Here is a 21,223-nt window from a genome sequence, read left to right on the forward strand (position 1 = left end):
TGAGTCTGCCACAGTACACAGGAGCATTATTTCTCTACATTATTTCTCTACAGCAGCAAATCATGTATGTGCCCTGTAGAAAGCTTGTTTGAATGAAACATGGAATTTATTGCAGCCTACCTTTCATGCAACAACTTGTGTTATTATTCCAGCAGAACGAAATGCCATTCCTAATGTGTACGTCATTTTAAAGACAAACCCAGAAAAATGTACGGTCAGTGTTGTTCTTCTGCCTGTTAAAAGACAATCTCCATTAATGTGTCACTAAATACTTCGGAGGAGGCTAAACAAGCCTTTAAGACCCTTACAGTGGCCATCACTACAAGCCCAATTTTGATACCTCCCAACTTCAGTAAACCTTTCTCTTTAGCCACGGATGCTTCGGACATGGGCTTAGGAGCTGTATTGTCCCAAATAGGAGAGGACGGATTAGAACATCCGATCCTCTACATTAGCCGGAAACTACATCCTAGGGAGTGCAAATATCCCACGATCGAAAGAGAATGCCTGGCGATAAGGTGGGCAGTGGAGAAATTAAAGTACTACCTAGAAGGCAAGCCTTTTGTACTTTGTACAGATCACGCCCGCTACAATGGATGAATAGGACCAAAGCCCATAACCTTAGAGTACTCAGGTGGTTCCTTTTTCTACAACCTTTTTCTTTTTCAATACAACATCGAAAGGGCACTGAGAATGGAAACGCTGATTTCCTATCCAGACAATTCATTCTTCCCAATCGGCAGAAACCAGGGGAGGAGGAATGTAACACTGGGCAGGGGACGGGAGGAAAAGAACCGGATAATGTTGAGTGGTGGCGTAGTGAACTGACGTCCTCCCCCTCTCTGCCTCATTATCAGCATGACTGGAACAGGGGAGAAGCCTGTTCCTGGGAACTAGCCGACGAATTGGATGACGGCCCCTTTAACTGGAAGACACACGAGTACGCAGCTCCAGCCCCTGATGATGGCGCGGGATTCCTAGTGAGTAAAAACACGGAAGAAGATGTCCTGGCGTGTGACGTCACCAACCGAGGATCGAGAGTGGGAGAGCGGCCGGAGGAGCAGAGAACGGAGCTTTTGGAGGCGAACCCGAGGACGACAGGAGTAAACCAGGAGGCCACCAGATCCGTGGAAGACGGGGTTCTTGTAAACCGTAGCCGCGTGTGTGCCACAATATATGCCCAACATTTCTTTGTCCTCACCGTGTAAATATACCCCTTCTCACCAGTAATCACGCCTCTGCACCCTCGCACGTTTAATAAAGTGTTTAGAACCTTAGCACGGGTGTCCCCTGCACGTGCCCGGTTCCCTGTGGGAGAGTCCAAATAGAGTACATATCCTGACGACCTGTACCTTTTTCTTTTCCCTGGCGGAGTCCAACGAGGAGTTAGGAAGAACGGAAAATCCCCTGAAGTCTGCTTCTTAACCATCTGGAAACAAGACCATAACCAGACGCCATCACGGACCCTAGAGCTTTTCAGAGAGACACCTTGACAACCTGACATAAAAAGACATTTTCCAAAATAAAACCTTACCTACCCCGAACTGGTCTTAGGTCTCTTCTTGATCCCACGCCACAGTCACACACTACAACATCTTTCCCTTTAAACCGAAGATAACAGCCTACAATAAAAAAACTAACCAAAAAGCAACAAAACTAGAAAATGCATTTCCAAAAGCTGCAAAAGAGAAACTGTTAATACAAATGAACAATATTAAACTTTGTTGGTACCTTAGTAATGTGCTTACTTCTGGGCTTCACTCCATATGCAGCAATAACGCTCTGAAAGGAGAAATTACTGCTGTGCGTCTCAGAGTCTTAAGTATTACTGGTCTCAGTCATGAAGACTGTGGTGTCGGAAGATAACTTTCTCTTATTTGGCTTCATAGATCCACCAGTCACGCCATCGCTATTAGCAGACAGGCCACTGTCAGCAGCATCATAACTTCAGGCAGACCAGCAAAGCGGATATCACCACTCACATTGGGTGAAGAGCTGCAATATATTCGCCACACTTTCCTGACTACCTTGTTTTAAAAAGTTGTGACATTCACGCGTGATTCTTGGTTCATCACCAAGCTGAATTTTTTTAGAGGTTCTATTGCCACACAATACTATTCCCATATTCCAGTTTGTCCACAGGGTGCTTCAAGCATGGTAGGTTATCCCCTGCCTGTTTTGCAAATAATTTCAGATCGTTTCTGTAAGAAACTGAATTATTATTTACGGTAGATGAGGAACAATCACAACCATTGTCAGAATGAACTTTCAAAGCCATTCAATTAACCTAGGATCAACCCCCTGGTACGTAAGCACGGAACAGGCAGGCTTAACTTAAGGTAATATGTCAAATATTTATGCAGAAACCAAAAAAGTAAAAGTCAAAATGCAAAAAAAAAAAAAAAAAAAATAGAAAAAAAAAGTTACATGTATTGAACAAAATGACACTAAAATGACAAAATCCAATAAGGGGAATGAGATTTGAACTGTAACGCTGTAAGAATCACAAGGTGCCAATGGATGAGGGGCCCGGGCATGGATTAGTCTCTCTGGAGCTGACTGCCAAGTCTGAGTGAACTTGTTCTCCCAGTTCAGCAGGAAGTCACTATACCGGAGAAAGGGCTTTAAGTGGAATGAAAAACCTTGTGATGGCTCCCAGAGGGACGTGGTCGATGTAATGAAGGGCGTGGCTTAAAAACCCAAACTTAAAATACATGATCGGCATAGTGTGTCGCCCCACTGGTATTTTGCTGATTCGCCATTCCATCCATATACAACAAGTAACATTACATCTACTACAAGCCAGGACTATTGGCTTTGTCAATGGTTATTAGTTGCATAAGATAAATATGCAATAGCGATGGCTTCAAAGTTTGAGGGGGGCTGCTACGGGTGAGAGGGGGCTGCGAGAGGTGAGAGAACTGTAGCTGGTGTGAGAGCGGCGCTGCAAGGGTGTAATGGGTGCTGCGAGGGTGTGATGGGTGCTGCGAGGGTGTAATGGGTGCTGCGAGGGTGTGATGGGCGCTGTGAGGGTGTGATGGGCGCTCGGAGGGTGTGATGGGTGCTGCGAGGATGTGAGAGGCGCTGTGGGGTGGTGGGAGGACGCTGTGAGGGGTGCTGCTGGGGATGAGAGTGGTGCTACTAAGGGTGAGAGGGGCTCTGCTAGAGGTGAGAAAGAACTCCAGGTGGTGTGAAAGCTGCACTGCTTGAGCCTGGTGGGGGTAACAGATGTGCTGAAGAGGGAGCGAAAGGGCACTGTAGTAGACAAGCAGTCGGGGGTTAGAAGGGTAACACAGGGTTCGGGGACGGGCGGTGCAGGGGGCAAGGGATGCCCTGCGAGGGGGGAAAGGGGACATTGCTGGTGGGAGAAGGACACTGACGTGTACCTGGGAGCTGTGCACGAGAGTGGATCGCTGCAGACTTCATCGAGGGCATTGAAGAGGGGAGGCTGGGGGCACTACCACAGTGAGGAGTGCCATGCCAGTGGCTAACGACAACAAAAGGATAGAGCAGATAGTGTGATAAGTGTGTAAACGGGCGCTCCTCTGGTGTGAGATTGGATGCCCCACGGAGGGAGGCCGATCAGCGCGTCACTGGTTGAAGGTGTAACTCGGGGAGTGATCAGAGGTGCGCGTCTGGTAGTGAGCCATCACAGTGAGATCTTGAAAGGAGTGAGTTTGTATGGGAGGGGAAGTCCCTGCCTACCGGGACTGTGTGTGCACGCGTGTGGTTGAGGTGTGAATAGGGCGCACACTGCAAGAAGTCACTGTGGGGAGAGTGGATGTGTGCACGGGTGATAGTGAGTGTATGGAATCACCGTGTGAAGGTTGCATCCGTGCATGTGGTGAGAAAGCAAGGAGAGGGTGAACCAGTGTGTGTAATGACTGTCTGCTGGAGGGCTGTGTGTGCAGCAATGAAGGGCTGCTCGTTGAAGGTGTGTGCAGCGTGATTGTGAGGGGACTGTAAGTGCAGGTAGTGTCTGAGAACAACCGTCTGCCAGCAGTGCGTGATACATCACCGATCCCCTGAAAACGCGCTAGCGGTATATATATCGCTGTGACACCCCTCATGGAAAGTGCGTGCAAGGCGCCTGTCTTCAGAGAAATGTGTGCACCGGGAACCATTGTGCAGACGTTATATCAGAGGGAGTGTGTCAGTGAGATTGTGCATAGAGAGGCTTCTTGCAGAAAGTCACTACAACAAAGTGTGTGCAGGGGGAGTGCGTGTATGGGGGTCACCAGCAAGGAAGTCACCACAGCCGATTAGGAAGTCACTGCAAGAAAAGTGTGTGCAAAGTGGGTCACCAGCTAGGTAGCCTCTAGTCACTGCAGGGAGAGTGCGTGCAGGGTGAGTGCGTGCATGGTGAATACCAGCTAGGAAGTCACCGCAAAGAAAGGTATTTAATTGCTGAAATAGCGCTGTTGCAGGCGCCTCACGATTTTTAACTCTCCTGGTCTAATATTTTTGTTTGTTTAATTTAATTTTTTCCTTGTTTTTAGCAGACCTTGGCTGGGCTGGTTTCTCCCCTCCCACTCACCGCACATAATTGAGGCTACACCACCGCTTTGGTGGGTCCGGGTCCCTTGGGTGGTCCGTGGTTCATAATCAAGCGCCATTTTGCTCTGGGCTCAGATCAGACCGGCGGGCGCCATCTTGGAGCGTCCTCACGCTCGTTTTGGTCCGGGGAGCGCCTACTTAAGGCGGACCCTCTGATGCCTGCGCTTTGAACAGGTATTTAATTGCTGAAATAGCGCTGTTGCAGGCGCCTCACGATTTTTAACTCTCCTGGTCTAATATTTTTGTTTGTTTAATTTAATTTTTTCCTTGTTTTTAGCGGACCTTGGCTGGGCTGGTTTCTCCCCTCCCACTCACCGCACATAATTGAGGCTACACCACCGCTTTGGTGGGTCCGGGTCCCTTGGGTGGTCCGTGGTTCATAATCAAGCGCCATTTTGCTCTGGGCTCAGATCAGACCGGCGGGCGCCATCTTGGAGCGTCCTCACGCTCGTTTTGGTCCGGGGAGCGCCTACTTAAGGCGGACCCTCTGATGCCTGCGCTTTGAACAGGTATTTAATTGCTGAAATAGCGCTGTTGCAGGCGCCTCACGATTTTTAACTCTCCTGGTCTAATATTTCTGTTTGTTTAATTTAATTTTTTCCTTGTTTTTAGCGGACCTTGGCTGGGCTGGTTTCTCCCCTCCCACTCACCGCACATAATTGAGGCTACACCACCGCTTTGGTGGGTCCGGGTCCCTTGGGTGGTCCGTGGTTCATAATCAAGCGCCATTTTGCTCTGGGCTCAGATCAGACCGGCGGGCGCCATCTTGGAGCGTCCTCACGCTCGTTTTGGTCCGGGGAGCGCCTACTTAAGGCGGACCCTCTGATGCCTGCGCTTTGAACAGGTATTTAATTGCTGAAATAGCGCTGTTGCAGGCGCCTCATGATTTTTAACTCTCCTGGTCTAATATTTCTGTTTGTTTAATTTAATTTTTTCCTTGTTTTTAGCGGACCTTGGCTGGGCTGGTTTCTCCCCTCCCACTCACCGCAGATAATTGAGGCTACACCACCGCTTTGGTGGGTCCGGGTCCCTTGGGTGGTCCGTGGTTCATAATCAAGCGCCATTTTGCTCTGGGCTCAGATCAGACCGGCGGGCGCCATCTTGGAGCGTCCTCACGCTCGTTTTGGTCCGGGGAGCGCCTACTTAAAGTCGCCCCCTCCCGCGCAGCGGGACGCGCAGTTAGCACGCCTTCGCTGTGCCTGAGTCGTGCCAGAGTCCTGCCCGTCTGCGCCCGTCAGCGACGAGGAAGCGCGGGCGTGGCAGGACTCTGGATTATTAGCTCGACCACTATCAGCTATGTCGGCACGTCAGACATTGAGATATACCCGGGACGAGCTTCTGTCCATAGACAGAAAATTCAGCACCTGTTGTCACGACCGGGTACACCCTTTATCCGGCCCATTTGCTTGTGCCTGTAACATCTGGACTCTGGAAAAACCGGCTATGATACGGTCACTGGAATGAAAATCATACATAGGAACATCGCGGGACGTGTACTACGTATCTGGATTCTGAACGTAAGGTCGTTGGTTAAACACCATCAACACGTACACGACCTTTTAATTAAGGATTCGCCAGATATACTCTTCCTTACCGAAACCTGGCTACAAGATTCTGATGCCGCCATCCTTAACCTCACATTTCCACCTGAGTATACGGTTTTCACTTTGAAGCGGCCAACGAGGGTGGGCGGCATCGCCATGGCTGTAAAATCTTGCTTTCCGTCGGTTTGGAAACCTCCGGCTCTGTCAGCCTGCGAGAGTGCCCTTTTCAAAGTGACCTTTAGCCATCATTTCACCTTTAGCGGTATTCTCATCTACCGCCCACCAGGCAGTGACTCAGTCTTTAAGGCTGCTCTGGCAGATATGGTAAGCTCTCTTGTACCCAGTTGTGCTAATTTTAACATCACAGGGGACCTTAACATCCACTTTGACTGCAAGATGTCCACGGGCATAGATTCTCTGCTCGCGGACCTTGAAGCCTTACAACTCGTTCAACTTGTTGCCCTGCCCACTCACTCTGGGGGCCATATTTTGGACCCTTTCTTTACTACTCTTAACGGGGTGAAGATGACCAATCCTATTCCGGTGGGTTGGACTGACCACTTGTTGGTGGAAGTCCTCTGTCCCATTGATGATCCACCATTTAAAGCGGCAGAAAGAGTGGTCTTCAAGAGACAGTGGCACAAGCTGAAATTGGAGGAGTTTTTTGGGATACTGGAGAAGGATCCCCTGGGTCTTATTCAGAATGTGGAACAAGGGTATGAGTCGTTCTGTAAATGGATCTCGGATGCCCTGGATTCCCTCATACCTAGGCGCTGGTCTAAATGCCACTCTAAAGTACTTACCCCGTGGTATAATGACTCACTTGCCGAGCTTAAAAGAACTTGCCGGAAAGCTGAGAGGGAATGGAGGAAGACCTACGACCCGATCCTGAAGGCCATCTATCTTTCAAAACTTAAGAACTATCACAGAGCGATTTGCAGAACCCGTGCCACATTCTATGCCCAGGAATTCCAAACCAGTACTAATCCCTCTAAACTAATCTTCAAGGTCATCAAGGATCTTCTGAATAAGAGAACCACCTCCACTGCTATCTGCACTGACGCTCATTGCGAAGGCCTGGCATCCTTCTTTTTAGATAAAGTGCAGTCTATCTATCGAGGATTCAACTGCTCAGTGCATGACTTAGAGTCAGGGAGTCTTAAGTCATCTGAGATGGAAACTCTGTCCTGTTTATCGGCATTGTCTATGGAGGCCTTTGACACTTTGGGCCTGAGGATTAAATCTGGATCTCCGCTTGATCCGTTGAAGCCTGATCATATCAGGATTCTTCCCCATTCATGTCGGGCCTCGATGTTGTCCCTGATTAATCTGTCGTTAACATCAGGAACGGTTCCTTCCTTATGGAAGCAGTCGGTAGTTACTCCGGTGTTAAAGAAGGCCACTCTGGATCCAGCTCTACCTGAGAACTACCGCCCCATATCCCTTCTTCCCTGGATAGCCAAAATTACTGAGGCACATGTAAATTCCATACTGACTGATCACCTTGCCCGGAATGATATCCTGGACTCGAGTCAGAATGGTTTTCGGTCGGGACACAGTACCGAAACCGCGTTGCTCTACATGATCGAGCACCTACGTGGAGTACTTGATGCGGGACGAACGGCGGCACTCCTTTTACTTGATCTGAGCGCCGCATTCGATACTGTGTCTCACCGCATTCTGGCTCTACGTCTGGAAGAGGCGGGTATTTCAGGGATTGCCCTTCGGTGGTTCCGCTCTTTCCTTTCCAGCCGGTCCTTCAAAGTGGCTATACCACCTGGCCAGTCCACCTTTCACTCGTTGGAACTGGGGGTCCCTCAGGGTTCCTCGTTGAGCCCCACATTGTTCAATCTATATGTGCAGCCGCTAGCTGTGATCGTCAAACAATGGGGTCTGACTATGACCTCATATGCTGACGATACGCAGCTGGCGGTGACTCTGAGCAGTGACCCTGAGACAGATGCCCCCAGATTCCGAGCAGGACTTTTGGCAGTGGCAGATTGGTTAAGATCTAACTGCCTACAATTGAATGCCAAAAAAACGGAAGTTATGGTGGTGGGGAAACATGCAGAGCTTTGGGGTGATCAGTGGTGGCCGCCGGAATTGGGCGTTACTCCTGTCCCTGTCACCGAGGTGAAGAACCTGGGAGTCTGGGTGGACTCAGCCCTATCCTTCTCGAGTCATACGAAGAAGGTTGCAGCCACCTGCTTTGGCATCTTGCGGGGCCTCAGACCTATCCTCAAGTTTTTTGACCCCTCTACTCGACAAATCGTGGTCCAAGCCACTGTTCTATCTCGGCTGGACTACGGCAGTGTGCTGTTGCTGGGGGTCAATCAAGCCGAAGCTTCTAGGCTCCAGAGGGTGCAGAATGCCGCAGCAAGGGCGATCGTTGGCCTTCCTAAATTTTGCTCGGTTTCAAGTACGATCTCCGCCCTTCACTGGCTGCCGGTTAGGCAAAGAATTCAGTTTAAATCACTATGCCTGGCTTTTAAAATCATTAAGTCTTCCTCGCCGCCGGCGCTAGTGAATTTGTTAACTCCATATGTCCCACTGAGGTATCTAAGATTGGAGGCGCTTTATTTGGCGTCGTGCCCCCGTTTTAAACTCAGTCGGATGGGTGGCCGCTCTTATCGAGTACTGGCCGCTGGTCTGTGGAATGCTCTCCCGGTGCATATCCGTGCGCTGAATAATCTTACTGTTTTTAGACGCATGATTAAAACTTTCCTGTTCCCTGCTTCTGACTAGGATTTCTTTCTTTTATTTTCTGTTATGTTTTGTACCTGTTCACGCGCCAGGACGCCCCTTTGCTGGGGCAGCTGCGCGCGTTTTATAAATTAAATAACATAACATAACATAACAAAGTGTGTGCAAGGTAAGGGCATGCATGGGGGGTCACTGGCTAGGAAGTTATTGCAACAAAAGTGTGTGCAGAGTGAAGGCATGCATGGGGGTCACCAGCTAGGAAGTCGCTTTAAGGAAAGTGTTTGCAGGATGAGTGCATGCATGCGGGTCACCAGCTAGGAAGTCGCTTTAAGGAAAGTGTGTGCAGGATAAGTGCATGCATGTGGGGGTTCCTGGCTTGAAAGTTATGTGGCCTACACGGTCATCCATTCGAAAGGGTGCTCTGTTCTGTATTATTACATGTGTGGTATACGAGGCTCCGAGTAGGATTGAATGCCATGAGTCAGCAGGGGGCAGTTATTCCGCAGCTGTTTACTCCTGCCGCTCATGAGTATTCTAAGGTATGGGTAATCCACACGCACAGGCGTGTAATCACTCAGAAAAGCACAGCAGGCCGCACACGATGAATACCACTTTAATTTGACAAGTCCCACAGACAGCTCTGTGATGAAGAACAGAGAATTGTGCGTGTGTACGTGCTTACGTGCGTGTGTTGGGATTGCCCTGGAGTAAAATGTCAATGTCTGTGTTCCCTCACAGATTTTCTGTAATTTTCGCCAATACTGCGCTTAAGGACCCTAGTCTGCGCTGTGGGTTATTATGTTAACATTTTAAATGCTGCACCTTTTAATTTGTTCCGATATGAAAAGATCATTAACCCGCACCGGCTTTGATAATGGGAAGGAATGCATTTTTAAATGGAACTTGCGAGAAAGTAGCTCTTTTTCGAGGAAATATTGTTTGTTTGTGGCGGATTGCTGTGTTCAAGTTGTACATTTGGTAAAAACCTGATCGCTGAACGGCCTGTCCCACACAAAATACTGGCTGCGCACATGGTTTGCACCACGTGGGACGGGATCGTCCACGCGTAAAATCGATATAAAGCAAGGATTTTGACTTCAGCATGTATTTATAGCTCCCGGGAATTCTGTGCTACATGTCCACCACCACCATGTCCACCACGTCCACCACCACATCCTCCACAATCACTTCCACCACCACCATGTCCACCACCATCACCCACCACCACCACGCCCATCACCATCACCACGTCCACCACCACCACCACGTCCACCACCACCACCAACCCGTCCACCACCACCATGTCCACCACCACGTCCACCACCACCACCACGTCCACAACCACCACCACCACGTCCAAAACCACCACGTCCACCACATTCACCACCACCATGTCCACCACCACAACACCCACCTCTACACCACCACCACGTACACCACCCCCACCCCCACCACGCCCAACACCACTACCACCACCACAACATCCACCACCACGTCCACCATCACCACATCCACTACCACCAACACATCCACCACATCCACCACGTCCACTACTACCACGTCAACCACCAACCACGTCCACCACTATCATGTCCACCACCACCACGTCCACTACCACCACGTCCACCACCACTGCGTCCACCACCACCGTGTCAACCACCACCACATCTACCACCACCACGTCCACCACCACCAGGTCCACCACATCCACCACCACGTCCATCACCACCATGTCCAGTACCACCACGTCCACCACCACCGCATCCACAATGTCCACCACCACCACCACGTCCACCACAACCACTAACATCACCTCCACCACAATGTCCACCACCACATCCACCACCACCACATCCAACACCACCTCCACCACCACCACCACATCCACAACCACCACCACCACCTCCACCACCACCTCCACTACCACCTCCACCTCCACCACCAACAGGTCCACCACATCCACCACCACCATGTCCATCACCATCATGTCCACCACCACCACCACATCCACTAACAACATCACCTCCACCACCACGTCCACCACCACATCCACCACTACATCCACCACCACATCCACCACCACCACGTCCACCACCACCACCACCACCTCCACCACCACCTCCACAACCACCACCACTACCACATCCACCACCACTACGCCCATCACCACCATGTCCACCACATCCACCACCCCGTCCACCACCACCATGTCCATCACACCACCACCATGTCCACCACCACGGCCACCACGAGTCCACCACATCTACCACCACCACGTCCACCACCAACACATCCACGTCCACCACCACGTCCACCCCCACATCCACTACCACCGCGTCCACCCCCATCGCGTCCATCACCACCACGTCGACCAGCACCACATCCACCACCGCCACATCCACCACCACCATGTCCAAAATCACCACCTCCACCTCCTCCACCACCACCATGTCCACCACCACCACATCCACCACCACTACGTTCACCACCACCAGGTCCACCACATCCACCACCACGGCCACCACCACGTCCACCATGAGACCCCCATCACATCCACGTCCACCACGTCCACCACCACCACATCCACCACCACTACATCCACCACCACAATGTCCACGACATCCTCCACCACTACGTCCACCACCACCAGGTCCACCACATCCACCACCACCAACACGGCCACCACCACGTCCACCATGAGACCACCATCACATCCACGTCCACCACCACCACATCCACCACCACTACATCCACCACCACAATGTCCACCACATCCACCAATCCCACCATGTCCATCACCACCACCACGGCCACCACGAGGCCACCACCACATCTACCACCACCACATCCACCACCACCACATCCACCACCACGTCCTCCCCCACAACCACCGCGTTCAACACCACTGCGTCCATCACCACCACGTCCACCACCACCACCTCCACCATCACCATGTCCACCACCACCACACCCACCAACACCACCACGTCCACCACCACCATGTCCACCACGTCCACCACCACCATGTCCACCACCATCACCACGTCCACCACTACCACGTCCACCACCACCATGTCCACCACATCTACCACAACAACCACGTCCACCACCACCTTGTCCACCACGTCCACCACCACCATGTCCACCACCATCACCATGTCCACCACCACCACGTTCACCACCATGTCCACCACCACCAATATTGTTTGTTTGTGACGGATTGCTGTGTTCAAGTTGTACATTTGGGAAAAACCTGATCTATGAAAATGCCAATATTCGTGATGTCCATAAAACTAATATCTGGTAGTAAACATCTGGCACACTCCGAGATGCAAGTAACGCTGAACGGCCTGTCCCACACAAAATACTGTCTGCTCACAGGGTTTGCACCGCGTGGGACGGGATCGTCCACGCTTAAAATCGATATAAAGCAAGGATTTTGACTTCAGCATGTATTTATAGCTCCCGGGAATTCTGTGCTACATGTCCACCACCACCATGTCGACCACGTCCACCACCACCACCAGCAGGTCCACCACCACATCCACCAACACAATCACGTCTACCACCACCATGTCCACCACTACAACACCCACCTACACCACCACCACTACCACCACCCCCACCCCGACCACCACCACGTCCAACACCACTACCACCACCACAACATCCACCACCACGTCCACCATCACCACATCCACTACAACCAAGACGTCCACCACGTCCACTACTACCACGTCAACCACCAACCACGTCCACCACTATCATGTCCACCACCACCACGTCCACTACCACCACACCTACCACCAGCACCACGTGACCACCAGATCCACAACCACCACATCCACCACTAGTATGTCCACCACCACCATGTCCACCACCACCAGGTACATCCACCACCACCACCACCACACCCACCTCCACCACATCTACCACCAGCACCACCACCACCACGTCCACCACCACCATGTCCACCACATCCACCACCATGTCCACTACCATCCCCACGTCCACCACCATCACCACGTCCACCAATACGTCCACCACCACCACCACATCCACCACCACCACATCCTCCATCACCACCAACCCGTCCACCACCACCATGTCCACCACCACCATGTCCACCACCACCACGTCCACCACCACCACCACGTCCACAACCACCACCACCACGTCCACCACCACCACATCCACCACATTCACCACCATGTCCACCACCACCACCACATACACCACCCCTACACCCACCACCACCATGTCCAACACCACTACCACCACCACAACATCCACTACCACGTCCACCATCACCACATCCACTACCACCAACACGTCCACCACCACATCCACCATGTCCACTACTACCACGTCAACCACCAACCACGTCCACCAATATCATGTCCACCACCACCATGTCCACCTCCACTACCACGTCCACCACCACCATGTCCACTACCACCACATCCACCACCACCGCGTCCACCACACCGTGTCAACCACCACCACCACGTCCACCACCACCAGGTACACCACATCCACCACCACGTCCACCACCACCATGTCCACTACCACCACGTCCACCACCACCGTGTCAACCACCACCACGTCCACCACAACCACATCCACTAACAACATCACCTCCATCACCACGTCCACCACCACATCCACCACTACATCCACCAGCACAACCACCACATCCAACACCACCTCCACCACCACCACGTCCACAACCACCACCTCCACCCCCACATCCACTACCACCGCGTCCACCACCACCGCGTCCATCACCACCACGTCGACCAGCACCACATCCACCACCGCCACATCCACCACCGCCACATCCACCACCACCAGGTCCACAAACACCACCGCCATCACCAACATGTCCACCACCACCACATCCACCACCACTACGTCCACCACCACCAGGTCCACCACATCCACCACCACCACCAACACGGCCACCACCACGTCCACCATGAGACCACCACCACATCCACGTCCACCACCACCATGTCCACCACCACCACATCCACCACCACTACATCTACCACCACAATGTCCACCACATCCACCAATACCACCATGTCCACCACCACCATGTCCATCACCACCACCACGGCGCCACCACCACATCTACCACCACCACCACATCCACGTCCACCATCACGTCCACCCCCACATCCACCACCGCATCCACCACACACCGCGTTCAACACCACTGCGTCCATCACCACCATGTCCACCACCACCACATCCACCACCACCACAACCACCACCATGTCCATCACCACCACATCCATCACCACCACATCCACATCGTCCACCCCCACCATGTCCACCACCACCACCACCACCTCCACCATGTCCACCACCACCACACCCACCACCACGTCCACCACCATGTCCACCACGTCCACCATCACCATGTCCACCACCACGCCACCACCACCACGTCCACCGCCACATCCACCACGCCACCACCACCACGTCCACACCGCGTCCACCACCACTGTGTCCAACACCACCGCGTCCATCACCACCTCGTCAATCACCACCACGTCCACCACCACCATGTCCATCACACCACCACCATGTCCACCACCACGGCCACCACGAGTGCACCACATCTACCACCACCACATCCACCACCACCACATCCACGTCCACCACGACATCCACCCCCACATCCACTACCACCGCGTCCACCACCACCGCGTCCATCACCACCACGTCGACCAGCACCACATCCACCACCGCCACATCCACCACCGCCACATCCACCACCACCAGGTCCACAAACACCACCTCCATCACCAACATGTCCACCACCACCACATCCACCACCACTACGTCCACCACCACCAGGTCCACCACATCCACCACCACCACCAACACGGCCACCACCACGTCCACCATGAGACCACCACCACATCCACGTCCACCACCACCATGTCCACCACCACCACATCCACCACCACTACATCTACCACCACAATGTCCACCACATCCACCAATACCGCCATGTCCACCACCACCATGTCCATCACCACCACCACGGCGCCACCACCACATCTACCACCACCACCACCACCCCCACATCCACCACCGCATCCACCACACACCGCGTTCAACACCACTGCGTCCATCACCACCACGTCCACCACCACCACAACCACCACATCCACCACCACCACAACCACCACCATGTCCATCACCACCACATCCATCACCACCACATCCACATTGTCCACCCCCACCATGTCCACCACCACCACCTTAATTTCCTATGCAATGAATAACGTTAACAGATTTTTCAGTGGCGCATCTGCAGAAAAGTCCTCTTCGTGTTGGAAATTAAGAGAAACTTAACCCCTCACCCAAACAATACATTTACGAGAAGAAAAAAAATGTACTGAATGAGAGCCGTGGCCTGCGGCCTTGGTGCTACAGTAATATTACACCTGGCGACCAAGAAACCAAGCTCGTAGAAGCCCTGAGAGCACTGCCGCCTCGCCGCAGATGCACGCACCGCGACGGCCATCTGTGGGTTCTGCCCCGGTAGCTGGCGTGGTTTAATGTAACAGGCCATTGGCTTTGAATAGATCCCACGGGATCCCCAGGGGCGGGATACACTTACAGGGGCAGATTTAATCTTCCATGAAGAATCAGTGGGATGCCAGTGGAGCATGGGACAAAGAGGCGCGAGTGGTTTATAGCCGCTGCCAAAAGGAACACTGGACATAACTTCTTCAAACAGTATATGTCCATCTTCACCATTGACCCAGTAATGCACACCAGAACCGGAGTCCTCAAGGACAACTGTGGCAATCAAACCACACACACAGGTATCTAGGTAATCCATAGGATTGCTTCTGTTGTGGGGTGGGAAGGGGGAATTCCATAAATCTAATGCCATTTTAATATAATTAAATTGGGGACTTTACTGTAAGGAAAATAGTACTGCAAGGAAGTAAGCGGCCACTAAGGCATTTATGCCACACACGTTTATTTGTTGACAGGAAAATACACTATGCATAATGTTTCAGTAACTGACAGCTTTTCGTTAAACCTGGGCAGAATCATTAAAATTCAAACTTTGTTGACAACGAATTAGAAATGTATGGTTGTGTGTACAGCGCCCTAGGCCAAAAGAGCCCACATAAAAGCTTAAAATTTAAGTTTTCTAATGTTACTAAAAAGACCATGAGACTGCAGATAACAAGCATTTGCAAAGCAACAGGTAGCGCATTTACGCGAGTTTGAGCTATTGGCATTGTAAATGACAATGCCTTTTATTTATGTTTTGAAACCCAAAACATAAATAAAAGGCATTGTCATTTACAATGCCAATAGCTCAAACTTGCGTAGATGTGAGACCAATTGCATTGCAAAGGCTTGTTCCAATTTGTTGTGTGTCCAAACACCCATTTGGTAGCAAGTAGCAGGTATACATACCCCAACTGCCTGGTATTTAGTAAACATCAAATGAATCGCTAGTGGGCTGCCAACTATCAGGGTCGCACTGAGATAGAGAATATTTACGGGCACCAAAATAAAAATGCTCACCATTACTGAATAGCTGAAGAAGTGGCATCTATAAGCTAACTGTAATGCACAGCTATCATGCAAAAGGAAAATAATATTAGACTACTGCATAATATCTGTGCAATGCAGTAAAAAAAGTACATAGATATGCAAGTCAGATTCAGAGAGCACTATATTCATTCTATATCATGCATTACAATATTTTAGCTTTATCCCACTGGAAACTTGCTCTGCCCAACAAAAGTCAATGTTAACATGTTCCCCCACGTTTCATTAAAACTCTCCCACATTGTTGTACCAAAATACATTTAAGACTTCTTTATTCATGTACATGAGGGTATACGCTGCTCATGTGCGTGCTTATATTACGTGAATCGCGGTTCATTACCATTAAAGAGAGGCATAATAGATTTGCAATGTCCCTCTCTGTGACATTACTGCACACTGCCTATGCTAATTTGCAAACCCTGCCCCTTTAAAACCTATTTTTTGTTTTGTTTAGGGCTCGTGCCCCCTGTACTTTTCATTTTTGTACTTGCGGTTTGCTGTTTTCAGTATCTATATGGACTTAAATATACAAAAGTGATGTTATTACAATCCTTAAAATAGCAAATGTGTCACAAAGTGTGGCTTATGTGAGAAGGGAGGGACAGGAGACTGATTAGTTAGGTGGTGAATAAATACACCAGCCTCGTCACACTCACACTTCCTTGAAGACTTAACAAGCCTGTCTGCTCAACTGCGACCCCTTTTTGAAGAACATGGAAATACACATGTAGCTGGGGTGGTCTCCGGGAGGATATAGATTAGTGATACTCAAAGTACGGCCCGGGGCCGCATAAGGACTTTCAGGTCTTGACTTGCGGACCCCTGGGCAGCAGCAGCACTGGGCTGCTGTTTACTCGAGTCAGAACTAACATGAACAAGAAACGTACATATACAGCAAACACTTATTTAAAGGTTAATTGCAGTTAGGAAAATGAAGTAACTAGGCCTTTAACTTTAGGAACACCTTCATTCTTAAAGGCAGCCACTAGATATACATGCTTTGTTTCCCTACCCCGACTTTACACCCCACTGGCATCAGTGCGGCCCTCGGTCACACCATAGACCAAACTTTGCGGCCCCCGAGAAAATGTTTGTGAGTACCCGTGACCTAGATCAACAAAATGCGGGAGTAGTTAGACACGAAGACGAAACAGAAGCTTGCATCTCTAAAAGGCACGAACAGGAACCAATGAAAACAAGCATTGGCATAGCTAATAGGTCGCGCCTTTGTGACCTTATACGTGTTTAGCCATGCAACAGTTGATGTTGTTGCCCCAAGGATATTGTGCTGGATAACTAAACACGTATAAGGTCCCAGAGGCGAGACCTACTGGCTATGCCAATGCTTGTTTACCTGATGGGCATTGGCTGACCGCTGCCTGGTTACTGAGGCCCTAGTGAGGTTGAGACATATTTGGGGGAGTTTTAGCCTCATCAGATGATGCTGTGCAGGCCCAGCCTAGGTGCAATGAGGCGCAGTCGGTGCTGCCTGGGAGTGTGTTGCCAATGCTTGTTTACCTGAAGGGCATTGGCTGACCGCTACCTGGTTACTGAGGCCCCAGTGAGGTTCAGACATATTTGGGGGATTTTTAGCCTCATCAGATGATGCTGTGCAGGCCCAGGCCCAGGTACAATGAGGCGCAGTCAGTGCTGGCTGGGAGTGCGTTGCCAATGCTTGTTTACCTGGTGGGCATTGGCTGACCGCTGCCTGGTTACTGAGGCCCTAGTGAGGTTGAGTCATATTTGGGGAGTTTTAGCCTCATCAGATGATGCTGTGCAGGCCCAGGTACAATGTGGCGCAGTCGGTGCTGCCTGGGAGTGCGTTGCCAATGCTTGTTTACCTGGTGGGCATTGGCTGACCGCTGCCTGGTCACTGAGGCCCTAGTGAGGTTGAGACATATTTGGGGGAGTTTTATGCTCATCAGTGATGCTGTGCAGGCCCAGGTGCAATGAGGCGCAGTCGGTGCTGGCTGGGAGTGCGTTGCCAATGCTTGGCTGCCGCTGCCTGGTTTCTGAGGCCCTGGTGAGGTTGAGTCATATTTGGGGGAGTTTTAGCCTCATCAGATGATGCTGTGCAGGCCCAGATGCAATGAGGCGCAGTCGGTGCTGCCTGGGAGTGCGTTGCCAATGCTTGTTTACCCGATGGGCATTGGCTGACCGCTGCCTGGTCACTGAGGCCCTAGTGAGGTTGAGACATATTTGGGGGAGTTTTAGCCTCATCAGATGATGCTGTGCAGGCCCAGGTACAATGAGGCGCAGTCGGTGCTGCCTGGGAGTGCGTTCTTTCACTTTCGATTGACGGGGCTGCCCCCCCTTCACTCTGGTGAGAGCCACAAACGGGATTCAAGTCGATCTTCTCATCACACAGACTTTTAAGGTGAAACAAATGTCACCGTTTGCTGAGGCCTTGAAAAGAGCGACCCAACTCCAGCAGTGAGGGCCAATGAGCATTGATGATACAAAATAATCATCGATCGATTCAACAACAACAAACAACAGATGAGTCCTGGAGAGCAGGCTCGAGACCCTCCAGCTCCAGACAGTCTTTGTATCTCTTGACCTCACCTGGTCGGGCCTCACCTGGGGTTTATCTCTGGGCCTGGGCTCTCTGCTGAGCCCGAGTGCAGGACTGAACCATGAGCGCGGGGTGAAGAGGCCTTGGATTAACTGCGCATGCGCGCAGGACAGACGCCTCTCCCACCAAGGACCACGAGGCGCCTCGCGACACAGCAAACGCTGAGATTTCAGGGCAAAGCGTCTCGGGTTGGCTCCTCTATATTGGGCGAAATGTCTTTCCTCTGCGCAGGCGCAGTGAGACTGAGTGTCTTCTGTCCAGGGCAGTTCACAGGCTGCACTCCGTGCTAGGTCCTAACTCGGCGATAGAAAGTAGTGTCTTCGCTCCGCACAGGCGCAGCAGTGACGAGCGGTCCTGCGCGTGCGCAGCCGTGAGACGCAATATTTTGTTCGCGCGCTTGTGGCTCGGCGTGAGCGCGCGCGTCACTCCGGGGGCAATAACACACCGGGACACACTCTTCACAGGCAGCTGGCCCCCCCGCGTGCCCCCACCTCTCCCCCAGGCCCTGCTGCCTCCACTGAGCGGTTCACAAGGAGAGGTGAGGCACTCTAATCCCAGTTTCCAAGCTCCGTTGGTACTGTCATCTTTGGGCTTGCTGGAGACAGTGTCTGTTTTCCGCGCATGCGCAGTTGCACGGCGCGTGAGCCTGTCTATTCTAAGCCTGGCTGCAGCAATCCACGTTTCTAAGGTGCGTTGGTCGCTTTGTATCTGGGACATTTAAACAGCCACTGGGGCTGGGAGGAGTTTGGAGCTGCCAGCGCCCCCAGTGTGGTAATGGGACGGGCGGGGGGGGAAGCATTGAAGTGTTGAAGAAGCCATCAGTCATCGGTCACTACTTGTGCAGACCCTCCGAGTGATCATAAGAGGGTCAGTAATTTGATGGTTTTGCAGATTATCTTTTCTGAGAAAACCAAAGCCCCCTGCAAGATGCCGCATTTGTCATACACCAGCACAGCTGCCAGGGTTTCAGATGTGTGACATTTTCTTAATTTCCGTGTAATTGTGGGTGACATTTCAACAACTATGAGTGACACTTTCTCATGAGCAAAATCAAGCAATGAAGACGAGGGAAACATACTATTATAAGAAATGACACCCATTTGAGCAACGAGAAGAAACTCCTAAAAAGATCTTAAAATATATCTGCAAAGCACCAGAAATTGAAGGGCACAACCTAGTAATAATCGTAATAATCGCAATCATACACTCTTGTATAGCGCCTTATCACCGTAAGGTCTCAAGGCGCTTGCTTTGGGAACCCGTCCTGGCCTTTCCCTGCGAGATTACCCCTACTGGGCATCCCCAAGGTGAAGACCAGGCATCCCATCGCGGTGGGGCTATAGTGGAGATTAAGCAAGCTATTGCCCAGAGTTGCAGAGTGTGAACCCATGATTCGAGTAGGCACCGAGGCGAGAATTATCGAGTCCGTGGAGATTATGAGCTCAAGACCCTGCCGCGTCGGGAATTGAACCCTGGTCCCGGGTCTGAACTCTGCATCAGGGTCTGCCTCCTCTAACCGGTGAGCCACACTTCTCCTAGCGCCCTTGTAACCTGTTCGGTCAGCGGTCAAAGACTCTCCGCATCAGGCAAGCCTCAGGAGAGTGAGACTGAGGCACACATAAGTTACAGTCAGCCAGGCTCATTGCTGCTCTCAAGCCTGTTAATACTGGACGAACGCTTAGTCAACAGTGGAGTCACTAAGATAGGTGGTAATTCAATTCAGTTGTATGACTTTGGCCATTGCAGAAGAGCAATCGCCTTGTTGTCAGCTGTACGTATATTATTATATCCAGGGCCGGCTTGTTTGTTTGCTGGACCCCCAATAACCACCTTTGCTGCGGATTCCCTTACTACCACCCCTTTAACAGTCCCCTCAATTCTCCATACCCACTGTAGCTCGGATGCATTTAACTAGGTTTATAGCGCCACTCATACCAGTGTAGGGTGTTAGAGCACTTTACATCACACACATACACTCATTCAAAATGTGTAAATCAGTGTTTAGGAATGTTACTTAAGACAGAGAACTACAAACATCCATACTGATAGACAGTATAGTTTAGGAGGACTTGGTCTGGAGAAGCAAAAAACTCATAATTCAACATCTTACTCCGTGGTTGGGGGTTCTCTTTAATAATAACTTTATTTTTTTATCGAAATTACCCCTTTCTGCAACATTATAATAATGAAAGACTGAGGGGGGGGATCATAGCGCTCTAATCTGTACCTTCCAGTTTATTTCCAGCTC

General features: G+C 51.2%; 1 protein-coding gene and 1 long non-coding RNA gene across 3 annotated transcripts in view; one reads left to right on the plus strand and one right to left on the minus strand.

Moving 5' to 3' along the window:
- LOC144760619 (uncharacterized) overlaps window positions 1–19,241 on the minus strand; it is a 70,195-nt gene extending 50,954 nt beyond the window's left edge. Inside the window, exon 1 of the long non-coding RNA XR_013595602.1 lies at window positions 18,981–19,241. This is a non-coding gene — a long non-coding RNA (uncharacterized LOC144760619). The remainder of the gene's footprint in view (window positions 1–18,980) is intronic.
- A 145-nt stretch (window positions 19,242–19,386) lies between these two features.
- Window positions 19,387–21,223, plus strand: part of LOC144760727 (uncharacterized) — a 32,372-nt gene continuing 30,535 nt past the window's right edge. The window contains exon 1 of one of the 2 annotated variants that reach the window (XM_078646557.1): window positions 19,387–19,513. The gene's annotated coding sequence lies outside the window, so the exon portion shown is untranslated. Of the gene's footprint in view, window positions 19,514–19,593; window positions 19,664–21,223 lie in introns of those variants that run through there. The other variant, XM_078646551.1, reaches the window with a different exon arrangement.

The sequence above is a fragment of the Lissotriton helveticus genome, chromosome 1_1 (assembly GCF_964261635.1).
Source record: "Lissotriton helveticus chromosome 1_1, aLisHel1.1, whole genome shotgun sequence".
In the NCBI taxonomy this organism is placed as follows: Eukaryota; Metazoa; Chordata; class Amphibia; order Caudata; family Salamandridae; genus Lissotriton; species Lissotriton helveticus.